This window comes from Oncorhynchus clarkii, chromosome 2, assembly GCF_045791955.1.
Source record: "Oncorhynchus clarkii lewisi isolate Uvic-CL-2024 chromosome 2, UVic_Ocla_1.0, whole genome shotgun sequence".
NCBI classification, from domain to species: domain Eukaryota; kingdom Metazoa; phylum Chordata; class Actinopteri; order Salmoniformes; family Salmonidae; genus Oncorhynchus; species Oncorhynchus clarkii.
In genome coordinates this window covers 69395164-69408480 of record NC_092148.1, presented here as the reverse complement: position 1 = coordinate 69408480, position 13317 = coordinate 69395164, and positions in this window count along the sequence as shown.

Sequence of the window (13317 nt, the reverse complement as noted above, 5' to 3'; positions counted from 1 at the left end):
TCTGACGGAGCCACCAGGTGCCTTGTGCGTCTACAAACCAGTATGTGGCAAATCTACGGAGCTTAGCTATCGCATGCAAATTTGGGGCAATGCAGGATGAAATGCTGCCTGACCAACTTAGAGCATACAAACAACAAGAAAGTGCGTGAAAGACCGTTACTTAAACCTGATTATTTGTCATTGGCAAAGGCACTCCAGCTGGCTTTTCAAGTGGAGTCAGCAATAGAATGCCCTCTCTCCAGTCACTTGCTTTCACTGACACGGACAGCTCAGCCCAGACACTAATACACACAGGCGCTTCACCCCAACGAGAGAGAAGGTAATTCAAAAGCTATGAGAGCGTGTTACTCGCTTCAAAACCACGTCATCCCTGTGGAAACTGCAGCTCCTCTGCCCACAATTCCAGAGATCAAAACTGTCCCATATGCGACCAATCATGCTGGAATTGTGGCAAATTCAACCACTTTGCTAAAGTCTGCAGGTCTGCACCAGCTGACACTCAACAACGGTATGTTCCAACCACCATCATTCACAATGTCAGCTCTGGACAAGATGCATTTAAAACATGCACTCTGATGATTGATGAGGTCATCCTGCCCCTCCTCCTCAAACTTATTCTCCCATCAACCACTGGGCACCCGCTCAACTTCCCTATGTGGTTAGGGCAACTCCAACATTGACATTGTGTGGACCCACCAGCTTTCTGTTAAATACAGTAATAAAGTTTTGCCTGCTGTTCAGTTCCACATGTCTTGCCATGGTGCCAACCTCCTGGGCCTCTACCTGTTAAGCAGCCTAGGCTTCTCCCTCTTGGACACCAGTGGTTCAGAGATCCTCACTGTCACCACCCCATGGCAGCACCCTAAACTGTTCGATGGCTTGGACTGCCTCACCTCCTTTGCACACTAGACCCCCGTCATACAACCTGTACGCCACATCCCACTGGCCCTTCGCGCAGACGTTGATGCCGAGCTCTGGCGCCAGATAGAGGAAGACATCATCGAGCATATCGATGCATCCCCCTGGATCTCAAACCTGGATGTGGTAAAAAAAAAAATACCATCAGTGGGCCTGCGTACCTGTGTAGACAAACAAGGCCATCATCCCAGACAAATACCCCCTGCAAAAGAGCCCACTGACCTGTTCTACGGCTTCACTGTGTTCACCAAGCTGGACTACATCAGTGAAACCTACAGGTGCCGCTACACCCCAGCAGCCGCAACCAACTTAGGGGTTTTCCGCTACAGGTGTCATGTTCTTTTGGCAGCAGCTGGGGGCAGAGCTTAATCCAAATGCATGGGAGGAAATCCCAGGAATTGTTCATTGGCCCACCACCATGGTCCATGATGAGCACCTACACAGCGTGTTGACTGCACTGCCAAAACACTATGTCACTCTCAATGGAGAAAAGTGTTTATTCTCTGTCCTGGCCATTGACTTTGTGGGATTTCTCTGTATGCCTGGCAGACAACTCTGCTTGGATGTCGGCCCACCATCTCAACCAAGACGGAGCTTCTCATCCTCCCAGGGAAGGCCTGCCCTCTCAAAAACCTCTCCATCACAGTTGACATCAACAGTGTCACCCTCTCTGTGTGCAAAGAACCTTGGCATGACCCTGGACAACACTGTCGTACTCTGCAAACATCAAAGCAGTGACTCGCTCCTGCAGGTTCATGCTCTACAAGATCTGTAGAGTATGACCCTACCTCACACAGGAAATGGAGCATGTCCTAATCCAGGCACTTGTCATCTCCTGTCTGGCCTACTGCAACTCACTGTTGTCTGGGCTCCCCGCGTGTGCCATCAAACCCCTGCAATTTATCCAGAATGATGCAGCACGCCTGACTTTTAACTTTCTCAAGTTCTCCCATGTCACCCTGCTCCTCCACACACTCCACTGGCTTCCAGTCAAAGCTTGCGTCGACTACAAGACCATGGTGCTTGCCTACGGAGCAGCAAGAGGAACTGCCCCTCCTTACCTTTAGATAATGCTCAAACCCTACACCCCAACCCGAGTACCCCATTGAGCCACCTCTGGTCTATTCCTTTCGCACCCCTACAGGCATTTGCCTGTGCTTAGCTCCATTCCTTTTATCCTACAAAACTCTATAGTCCATGACAAGCACACCCACAACATGATGCAGCCCCAACCATTCTTGAAAATATGGAGAGTGGTACTCCGTGATGTGCTGGATTTGCCCCAAACGTTTTGTACTCAGGACAAAGTAAACTCAGTAAAAAAAAGAAAAGTCCTCTCACTATCAACTGCGTTTATTTTCAGCAAACTTAACGTGTGTAAATATTTATATGAACATAACAAGATTCAACAGAAAAACTGAACAAGTTCCACAGACATGTGACTAACAGAAATTGAATAATGTGTCCCTGAACAAAGGAGGGGTTCAAAATCAAAAGTAACAGTCAGTATCTGGTGTGGCCACCAGCTGCATGAAGTACTGCTGTGCATCTCCTCCTCATGGACTGCACCATATTTGCCAAGGCACCTGCATGTTCCCGGACATTTCTTTGGGGAATGGCCATAGCCCTCACCCTCTGATACAACGGGTCCCAGACGTGATCAATGAGATTGAGATCCGGGCTCTTCGCTGGCCATGGCAGAACACTGACATTTCTGTCTTGCAGGAAATCATGCACAGAACAAGCAGTATGCTGGTGGCATTGTCATGCTGGAGGGTCTTGTCAAGATGAGCCTGCAAGAAGGGTACCACATGAGGGAGGAGGATGTCTTCCCTGTAAATCACAGCGTTGAGATTGCCGGCAATGACAACAAGCTCAGTCCGATGATGCTGTGACACCGCCCGAGACCATGACGGACCCTCCACCTCCAAATCAATCCCCCTCCAGAGTACAGACGTCGGTGTAACGCTCATTCCTTTGACGATAAACATGAATCCGACCATCCCCCTTGGTGAGACAAAACCGAGACTCGTCAGTGAAGAGTACTTTTTGCCAGTCCTGTCTGGTCCAGTGACAGTGGGTTTGTGCCTATAGGCGACATTGTTGCCGGTGATGTCTGGTCAGGACCTGCAAGCCCTCAGTCCAGCCTCTCTCAGCCTATTGCGGACAGTCGGAGCACTGATGCAGGGATTGTGTGTTCCTTGTGTAACTCGTGCAGTTGTTGTTGCCATCCTGTACCTGTTCCGCAGGTGTGATGTTTGGATGTACCAATCCTGTGCAGGTGTTGATACACGTGGCCTGCCACTGCGAGGACGATCAGCTGTCCGTCCTGTCTCCCTGTTGCGCTGTCTTAGACGTCTCACATTACAGACATTAGGGCTAGGCGATATGGCAAATCAATTATCACGATATATGTTTTTTTTTTCATTCGATAACGATATTTATCACGATATGAATCAAATAATATTTAAAAAGGTGCATATCTGCTTCAGACTCAAGAATGCTCATGCCTGAACAAACCACTAGGCAGGTAGCCTAGTGGTTACAGCGTTGGGCCAGTAACCGAAAGGTTGCTAGATTGTCAGCTCGGGGATTCAATGTAAAAATCTGTCATTCTACCCCTGAACAAGGCAGTTAACCCACTGTTCCCCGATAGGCCATCATTGTAAATAAGAAGTTGTTCTTAACTGACTTAGTTAAAGAAAGGTTACATTTTTTATTTTTTGAGCTACACATAAAATTATACTTTAAGGAAAATTGCTCCCTGGCTGCGAACATGGAACACGTACCTGGGGTCAATTAAATTGATGAGCCTCTTGAAACCTTCCTTTACGACTGTGCTAATTGGTAGCATGTCCTTAGCAATGCAATGCATAATAGCATTTGTGATGTCTGTCTTTGATGTTTTCTTGTAGGGCATAAACACTGTCAGTGTTGACTGCTTCTGGCAAACATCCCTAGGTTGGCTGGTGCTTGAGGGGCGTTTATCAATACCGTGGCGCAAACTCATACTTCCTGCATGTTCCAAAGAGGAATTTTGCTTTAGATGTTGAAAAAGATTTGTCATATTACCAGACTTCGTAGCCACCTTTCTACGGCACAATTTGCACCGAACATTGGTCTGCTCTTTGTCGGACTTCAAAAGCCAAACCACTGAAACAGTTTAACCCTTTTTATCAATAATTTATTTGTTGGAAGCTGCTCCTTCTCCATGGCTATCACTGCCACTGTTTTCGCCTATATTACTAATTGTTCGTGGTTAAATAGTGGCTACTTCATCACTCGAGGTGCTAAGTGGTTTTTAGTGGGCGTATACCTCTCCACGTGCATATTGTCACTTCTCTGCACGTTCTTGCTGCGTCAGAGGTGAAATGGACTGCTGTACCTAATTATTCTATATCGACATTATCAAAAATGAATCTCAACATTTTTATATCGTTAGAGGGAATAATTACCTCAATAATTATTGATATTGATTTATTGCCCAGCCCTAACAGACATTGCAATTTCTTGCCCTTGCCACATCTGCAGTCCTCATGCCTCCTTGCAACATGCCTAAGGCACGTTCACGCAGAGATGAGCAGGGACCCTGGTCATTTTTCTTTTGGTGTTTTCCGGTGTCAGTAAAGGCCTCTTTGGTGTGCTAAGTTTATCACTGTGACCTTAATTGCCTGCCGTCTGTAAGCTGTTAGTGTCTTAACGACCGTTCCACAGGTGTATGTTCATTAATCGTTTATGGTTCATTAAACAAGCATGGGAAACAGTGCTTAAATCCTTTTACAATGAAGATATTTGGATTTTTATGAATCATCTATGAAAGACAGGGTCCTTAAAAAGGGACATTTCTTTTTTTGCTGAGTTTATATTTCTTTGCCACATTACTTTAGTGCCTTATTGAAAACAGGATGTATGTTTTGGAATGTGTTTTATTCTGTGCAGGCTTCCTTTCATTTAGAATAGTATTGTGGAGTAACTACAATGTTGATTGGTCAGTTTCTTCAAGTGCAGTTGCAAAAACCATCAAGCGCTATGATGAAAGTCGCTCTCATGAGGATTGCCACAGGAAAGGAAGACCCAGAGTTACCTCTGCTGCAGAGGAAAAGTTGTGTATTTATTATGGAGCCAAGGCAGAAACTATTCTTCCTGGGGTCCAGCAAAATTTAGGCAGCTATACAATTTTAAAAACATTACAATACATTACAGAATTCACAACACACTAAGTGTGTGCTCTCAGGCCCATACTCCACTACCACATATCAACAACACAAAATCCATGTGTATGTGTGTGTATGCATGTTCTGCATGTTCTGTGCCTGTTTGTGTTACTTCACAGTCCTCGCTGTTCCATAAGATGTATTTTTACCTGCTTTTTAAATCTGATTCTACTGCTTGCATCAGTTACCTGATATGTGATAGAGTTCCATGTAGTCATGACTATGTAGTACTGTGCACCTCCCATAGTCTGTTCTGGACTTGGACTGTGAAGAGACTTGTGGGGTATGCATGGGTATACCTTCAGCTTGTCAACAACTCAGTTCATTAGAGTTAAGTGTAATCATGTAATAACCGGAAAAAAAAGTGTTAAACAAATCAAAATATATTTGAAATTCTTCAAAGTAGCCACCCTTTACCTTGACAGCTGTACACACTCTTGGCATTCACTCAACCAGCTTCACGAGGAATGCTTTTCAAAACAGTCTTGAAGGAGTTCCCACATACAGTGCGGCAAAAAAGTATTTAGTCAGCCACCAATTGTGCAAGTTATCCCACTTAAAAAGATGAGAGAGGCCTGTAATTTTCATCATAGGTACACTTCAACTATGACACACAAAATGAGGGAAAAAATCCAGAGAATCACATTGTAGGATTTTTAATGAATTTATTTGCAAATTATGGTGGAAAATAAGTATTTGGCCACCTACAAACAAGCAAGATTTCTGGCTCTCACAGACCTGTAACTAATTCTTTAAGAGGCTCCTCTGTCCTCCATTCGTTACCTGTATTAATGGCACCTGTTTGAACTTGTTATCAGTATAAAAGACACCTGTCCACAACCTCAAACAGTCACACTCCAAACTCCACTATGGCCAAGACCAAAGAGCTGTCAAAGGACACCAGAAACAAAATTGTAGACCTGCACCAGGCTGGGAAGACTGAATCTGCAATAGGTAAGCTGCTTGGTTTGAAGAAATCAACTGTGGGAGCAATTATTAGGAAATGGAAGACATACAAGACCACTGATAATCTCCCTCGATCTGGGGCAAGATCTCACCCGTGGGGTCAAAATGATCACAAGAACGGTGAGCAAAAATCCCAGAACCACACCTAGTGAATGACCTGCAGAGAGCTGGGACCAAAGTAACAAAGCCTACCATCAGTAACACACTACGCCGCCAGGGACTCAAATCCTGCAGTGCCAGACGTGTCCCCCTGCTTAAGCCAGTACATGTCCAGGCCCGTCTGAAGTTTGCTAGAGAGCATTTGGATGATCCAGAAGAAGATTGGGAGAATGTCATATGGTCAGATGAAACAAAAATATAACTTTTTGGTAAAAACTCAACTCGTCATGTTTGGAGGACAAAGAAAGCTGAGTTGCATCCAATGGGGGTGGAAACATCATGCTTTGGGACTGTTTTTCTGCAAAGGGACCACGACGACTGATCCGTGTAAACGAAAGAATGAATGGGGCTATGTATCGTGAGATTTTGAGTGAAAACCTCCTTCCATCAGCAAGGGCATTGAAGATGAAACGTGGCTGGGTCTTTCAGCATGACAATGATCCCTAACACACCGCCCGGGCAACGAAGGAGTGGCTTCGTAAGAAGTATTTCAATGTCCTGGAGTGGCCTAGCCAGTCTCCAGATCTCAACCCCATAGAAAATCTTTGGAGGAGGTTGAAAGTCAGTGTTGCCCCGCAACAGCCCCAAAACATCACTGCTCTAGAGGAGATCTGCATGGAGGAATGGGCCAAAATACCAGCAAGAGTGTGTGAAAACCTTGTGAAGACTTACAGAAAACGTTTGACGTCTGTCATTGCCAACAAAGGTTATATAACAAAGTTTTGAGATAAACTTTTGTTATTGACCAAATACTTATTTTCCACCATAATTTGCAAATAAATTCATTAAAAATCCTACAATGTGATTTTCTTGATTTTCTTCTCTCATTTTGTCTGTCATAGTTGAAGTGTACCTATGATGAACATTACAGGCCTCTCTCATCTTTTTAAGTGGGAGAACTTGCACAATTGGTGGCTGACTAAATACTTTTTTGCCCCACTGTATGCCAAGAGAACTTGTTGGCTGCTTTTCCTTCACTCTGCGGTCCAATTAATCCCAACCCATCTCAATTGGGTTGCGGTCAGTTGATTGTGGAGGCCAGGTCATCTGATGCAGCACTCCATCACACTCCTTGGTCAAATAGCCCTTACACAGCCTAGAGGTGTGTTTTGGGTCATTGTCATGTTGAGAAAAAAAGGATAGTTCCACTAAGTGCAAACCAGATGGGATGGCGTATCGCTGCAGAATGCTGTGGTAGCCATGTTGGTTAAGTGTGTAGTTAATCCGACCCTCCCTGCCTAGTCAACGCCATTTTACCTGCTGTTGTTGTGCTAGCTGATTAGCTGTTGTTGTCTCACCTACTGTTTTAGCTACTGTTTTAGCTAGCTCTCCCAATTCAACACCTGTGATTACTGTATGCCTCGCTGTATGTCTCTCTCAAATGTCAATATGCCTTGTATACTGTTGTTCAGGTTAGTTATCATTGTTTTAGTTTACAATGGAGCCCCTAGTTCCACTCTTCATACCCCTGATACCTCCTTTGTCCCACCTCCCACACATGCGGTGACCTCACCCATTACAACCAGCATGTCCAGTGATACAACCTCTCTCATCATCACCCAGTGCCTGGGCTTACCTCCGCTGTACCCGCACCCCACCATACCCCTGTCTGCGCATTATGCCCTGAATATATTCTACCATGCCCAGAAATCTGCTCCTTTTATTCTCTGTCCCCAACGCTCTAGGCAACCAGTTTTGATAGCCTTTAGCCGCACCCTCATTCTACTCCTCCTCTGTTCCGCGGGTGATGTGGAGGTAAACCCAGGCCCTGCATGTCCCCAGGCACCCTCATTTGTTGACTTCTGTGATCGAAAAAGCCTTGGTTTCATGCATGTCAACATCAGAAGCCTCCTCCCTAAGTTTGTTTTACTCACTGCTTTAGCACACTCTGCTAACCCTGATGTCCTTGCCGTGTCTGAATCCTGGCTCAGGAAGGCCACCAAAAATTCTGAGATTTCCATACCCAACTATAACATTTTCCGTCAAGATAGAACCGCCAAAGGGGGAGGAGTTGCAGTCTACTGCAGAGATAGCCTGCAAAGTAATGTCATACTTTCCAGGTCCATACCCAAACAGTTCGAACTACTAATTTTGAAAATTACTCTCTCCAGAAATAAGTCTCTCACTGTTGCCGCCTGCTACCGACCCCCCTCAGCTCCCAGCTGTGCCCTGGACACCATTTGTGAATTGATCGCCCCCCATCTAGCTTCAGAGTTTGTTCTGTTAGGTGACCTAAACTGGGATATGCTTAACACCCCGGCAGTCCTACAATCTAAGCTAGATGCCCTCAATCTCACACAAATCATCAAGGAACCCACCAGGTACAACCCTAAATCTGTAAACAAGGGCACCCTCATAGACGTCATCCTGACCAACTGGCCCTCCAAATACACCTCCGCTGTCTTCAACCAGGATCTCAGCGATCACTGCCTCATTGCCTGTATCCGCTACGGAGCCGCAGTCAAACGACCACCCCTCATCACTGTCAAACGCTCCCTAAAACACTTCTGTGAGCAGGCCTTTCTAATCGACCTGGCCCGGGTATCCTGGAAGGACATTGACCTCATCCCGCCAGTTGAGGATGCCTGGTCATTCTTTAAAAGTAACTTCCTCACCATTTTAGATAAGCATGCTCCATTCAAAAAATGCAGAACTAAGAACAGATATAGCCCTTGGTTCACTCCAGACCTGACTGCCCTGGACAAGCACAAAAACATCCTGTGGCGGACTGCAATAGCATCGAATAGTCCCCGCGATATGCAACTGTTCAGGGAAGTCAGGAACCAATACACGCAGTCAGTCAGGAAAGCTAAGGCCAGCTTCTTCAGGCAGAAGTTTGCATCCTGTAGCTCCAACTCCAAAACGTTCTGGGACACTGTGAAGTCCATGGAGAACAAGAGCACCTCCTCCCAGCTGCCCACTGCACTGAGGCTAGGTAACACGGTCACCACCGATAAATCCATGATTATCGAAAACTTCAACAAGCATTTCTCAACGGCTGGCCATGCCTTCCGCCTGGCTACTCCAACCTCGGCCAACAGCTCCGCCCCCCCCGCAGCTACTCGCTCAAGCCTCTCCAGGTTCTCCTTTACCCAAATCCAGATAGCAGATGTTCTGAAAGAGTTGCAAAACCTGGACCCGTACAAATCAGCTGGGCTTGACAATCTGGACCCTCTATTTCTGAAACTATCTGCCGCCATTTGCGCAACCCCTATTACCAGCCTGTTCAACCTCTCTTTCATATCGTCTGAGATCCCCAAGGATTGGAAAGCTGCCGCAGTCATCCCCCTCTTCAAAGGGGGAGACACCCTGGACCCAAACTGTTACAGACCTATATCCATCTTGCCCTGCCTATCTAAGGTCTTCGAAAGCCAAGTCAACAAACAGGTCACTGACCATCTCGAATCCCACCGTACCTTCTCCGCTGTGCAATCTGGTTTCCGAGCCGGTCACGGGTGCACCTCAGCCACGCTCAAGGTACTAAACGATATCATAAACGCCATCGATAAAAGACAGTACTGTGCAGCCGTCTTCATCGACCTTGCCAAGGCTTTCGACTCTGTCAATCACCATATTCTAATCGGCCGTCCTTGGACGGGCCGGAAGTGCCATACAACACTCCTTCCGTGGCCTCCAACTGCTCTTAAACGCTAGTAAAACCAAATGCATGCTTTTCAACCGTTCGCTGCCTGCACCCGCACGCCTGACCAGCATCACCACCCTGGATGGTTCTGACCTTGAATATGTGGACATCTATAAGTACCTAGGTGTCTGGCTAAACTGCAAACTCTCCTTCCAGACTCATATCAAACATCTCCAATCGAAAATCAAATCAAGAGTCGGCTTTCTATTCCGCAACAAAGCCTCCTTCACTCACGCCGCCAAACTTACCCTAGTAAAACTGACTATCCTACCGATCCTCGACTTCGGCGATGTCATCTACAAAATTGCTTCCAACACTCTACTCAGCAAACTGGATGCAGTTTATCACAGTGCCATCCGTTTTGTCACTAAAGCACCTTATACAACCCACCACTGTGACTTGTATGCTCTAGTCGGCTGGCCCTCGCTACATATTCGTCGCCAGACCCACTGGCTCCAGGTCATCTACAAGTCCATGCTAGGTAAAGCTCCGCCTTATCTCAGAGTAGCACGCGCTCCAGCACGCGCTCCAGCAGGTGTATCTCACTGATCATCCCTAAAGCCAACACCTCATTTGGCCGCCTTTCGTTCCAGTTCTCTGCTGCCTGTGACTGGAACGAATTGCAAAAATCGCTGAAGTTGGAGACTTTTATCTCCCTCACCAACTTCAAACATCTGCTATCTGAGCAGCTAACCGAGCGCTGCAGCTGTAAATAGTCTATCGGTAAACAGCCCACCCATTTTTACCTACCTCATCCCCATACTGTTTTTATTTATTTACTTTTCTGCTCTTTTGCACACCAATATCTCTACCTGTACATAACCATCTGATCATTTATCACTCCAGTGTTGTTAATCTGCAAAATTTTAATTATTCGCCTACCTCCTCATGCCTTTTGCACACAATGTATATAGACTCCCCTTTTTTTCTACTGTGTTACTGACTTGTTAATTGTTTACTCCATGTGTAACTCTGTGTTGTCTGTTCACACTGCTATGCTTTATCTTGGCCAGGTCGCAGTTGCAAATGAGAACTTGTTCTCAACTAGCCTACCTGGTTAAATAAAGGTGAAATAAAAAATAAATAAAAAATAAAAGTGTGCCTTGAATTCTAAATAAATCACCAGAAACCATAACACCTCCTCCATGGTTCACGCTGGAAATCACACATGCGGAGATCATCTGTTCACATCCTCTGAGTCTCACAAAGACACGGTGATTGGATCCAAAAATCTAAAATTTGGACTCATCACACCAAAGGACAGATTTCCACCAGTCTAATGTCCATTGCTTGTGTTTCTTGGCCCAATCAAGTCTCTTCTTATTGGTGTCCTTTAGTAGCGGTTTCTTTGCAGCAATTCAACCATGATGGCCTGATTCGCACAGTCTCCTCTGAACAGCTGGCGTTGAGATGTGTCTGTTACTTGAAGTCTGAAGCATTTATTTGGGCTGCATTCTGAGGTGCAGTTAACTCTTCTGCAGAAGAGGTAACTCTGGGTCTTCCTTTCCTGTGGCGGTCCTCAGGAGAGCCAGTTTCATCATAGCGCTTGATGTTTTTTGCGACTGCACTTGAAGAAACTTTAAAAGTTCCGGAATAGACTGACCTTCATGTCTTTAGGTAATGATGGACCGTTGTTTCTCTTTGCTTATTTGAGCTGTTCTTGCCATAATATGGACTTTATATTTGACCAAATAGGGATATCTTCTGTATACCACCCCTACCTTGTAACACAACTGATCGGCTGAAATGCATACTTTTAACAAGGCACACCTGTTAAATTAAATGCCTTCTTGATGCTGGTTGAGAGAAGGCCAAGAGTGTGCAAAGCTGTCAAGGCAAAGGGTTACTTTGAAGAATATAAAATATATTTTTGTTTAGCACTTTTTTGGTTACTACATGATTCCATATCTGTTATTTCATGGTTTGATGTCTTCACTATTATTCTAAAATGTAGAAAATAGTTTAAAAAACGGGAAAAAAAACTTGAAAAGGTGTGTCCAAACTTGACTGGCACTGTATGTTATGTAGGAAAAAGTCAGTTATAAATGATTCTGTCTTGGTTAAAAACAAGTTGTCATAGGCATTTGATTATATTTTCAATATACTTGCCCTCTCGTAAATTCTGTAAGAGTAATGTGAACACCAATTATTTATAGTGCCAAAAATAAAGGGTTAAATACATAAAACAAATAAAGTTCTGATCCTTCTTATATCGCTCAGATATAGGACATACACTTCAGAAAAACTTTATTTCGATTTATCTGTTCCATGTAGTGAATATGTTATTCAATGTGTTTGTATGGGCTAATAGCAGTATGTCCAAATACAATGTTCATCAAATACTTATTAAATATTGTTGGGGGATACTTCAAGCTGTCTTAGAATTAAAACAGCAAAAGTATTCTTGGTATGACCTTAAAACAATTCCATATAGCTTAGTAGGCATGATTACCAACAATGAGACAGCCTACAGGTAGGAGGTGAGGGCCCTTGGAGTGTGGTGTCAGGTAAATAGCCTCTCACTCAATGTCAGCAAAACAAAAAAGAGATGATCGTGGACTTCAGGAAACAGCATTGGCCACTTTAATAAATGGAACACTAGTCACTTTAATAATTCCACTTTAAGAATGTTTACATATCTTGCATTACACATTTCATGTATATACTGTATCCTATCTATTCTTTACTTTATCTATTGCATCTTACATCTTAGCCGCTGTCATTGCTCATCCATATATTTTCTACTTATTTATTCTTATTCCTTTACTAGATTGTGTATTAGGTTATGTTGTGGAATTTGTTAGATATTACTGTTGGATATAGAAGCATAAGCATTTCGCTACACTCGCAATAACATCTGCTAACCATGTATGTGACCAATAAAATGTTGTTTGATAATTCCACCGCTTCTATTCATAATATAATACCATTTTTATGCATTTTTTATCCAGAAAATGTTTTAATTAATCAGTATATTGATGTTAAGTGGCATGATGGATGCATTTACTCATGCTTTTTCCATAACCTAGTCCTCTGATCGGAGAAAAACAGCGGGAACCGGGATTCATCAGACCAGGCAATGTTTTTCCAAATGTCCAGTTGTTTCGTTCTTTAGCCCACACAAATGTTGTACTGGGCTGTCAGTTGACTAATTGTAGCCCGTCTGTTGCTCTGCACAATTTGCCTCCGTTGTCCTCTTTCATCAATCACCCGTGTTCAACCACCGGCCTGCGGGTTGGCCAGATGTCCTTTGGGTGGTGGACTATTGATACACACCGGAAAATGTTGAGCGTGAAAAACCCATTAGCGTTGCAATCTAGTGCACGGGACACCTACTACCATACCCTGTTCAAAGGCACTTCAATTTTTAGTCTTGCCCATTCACCCTCTGAATGGCACACATAAACAACCCATGTC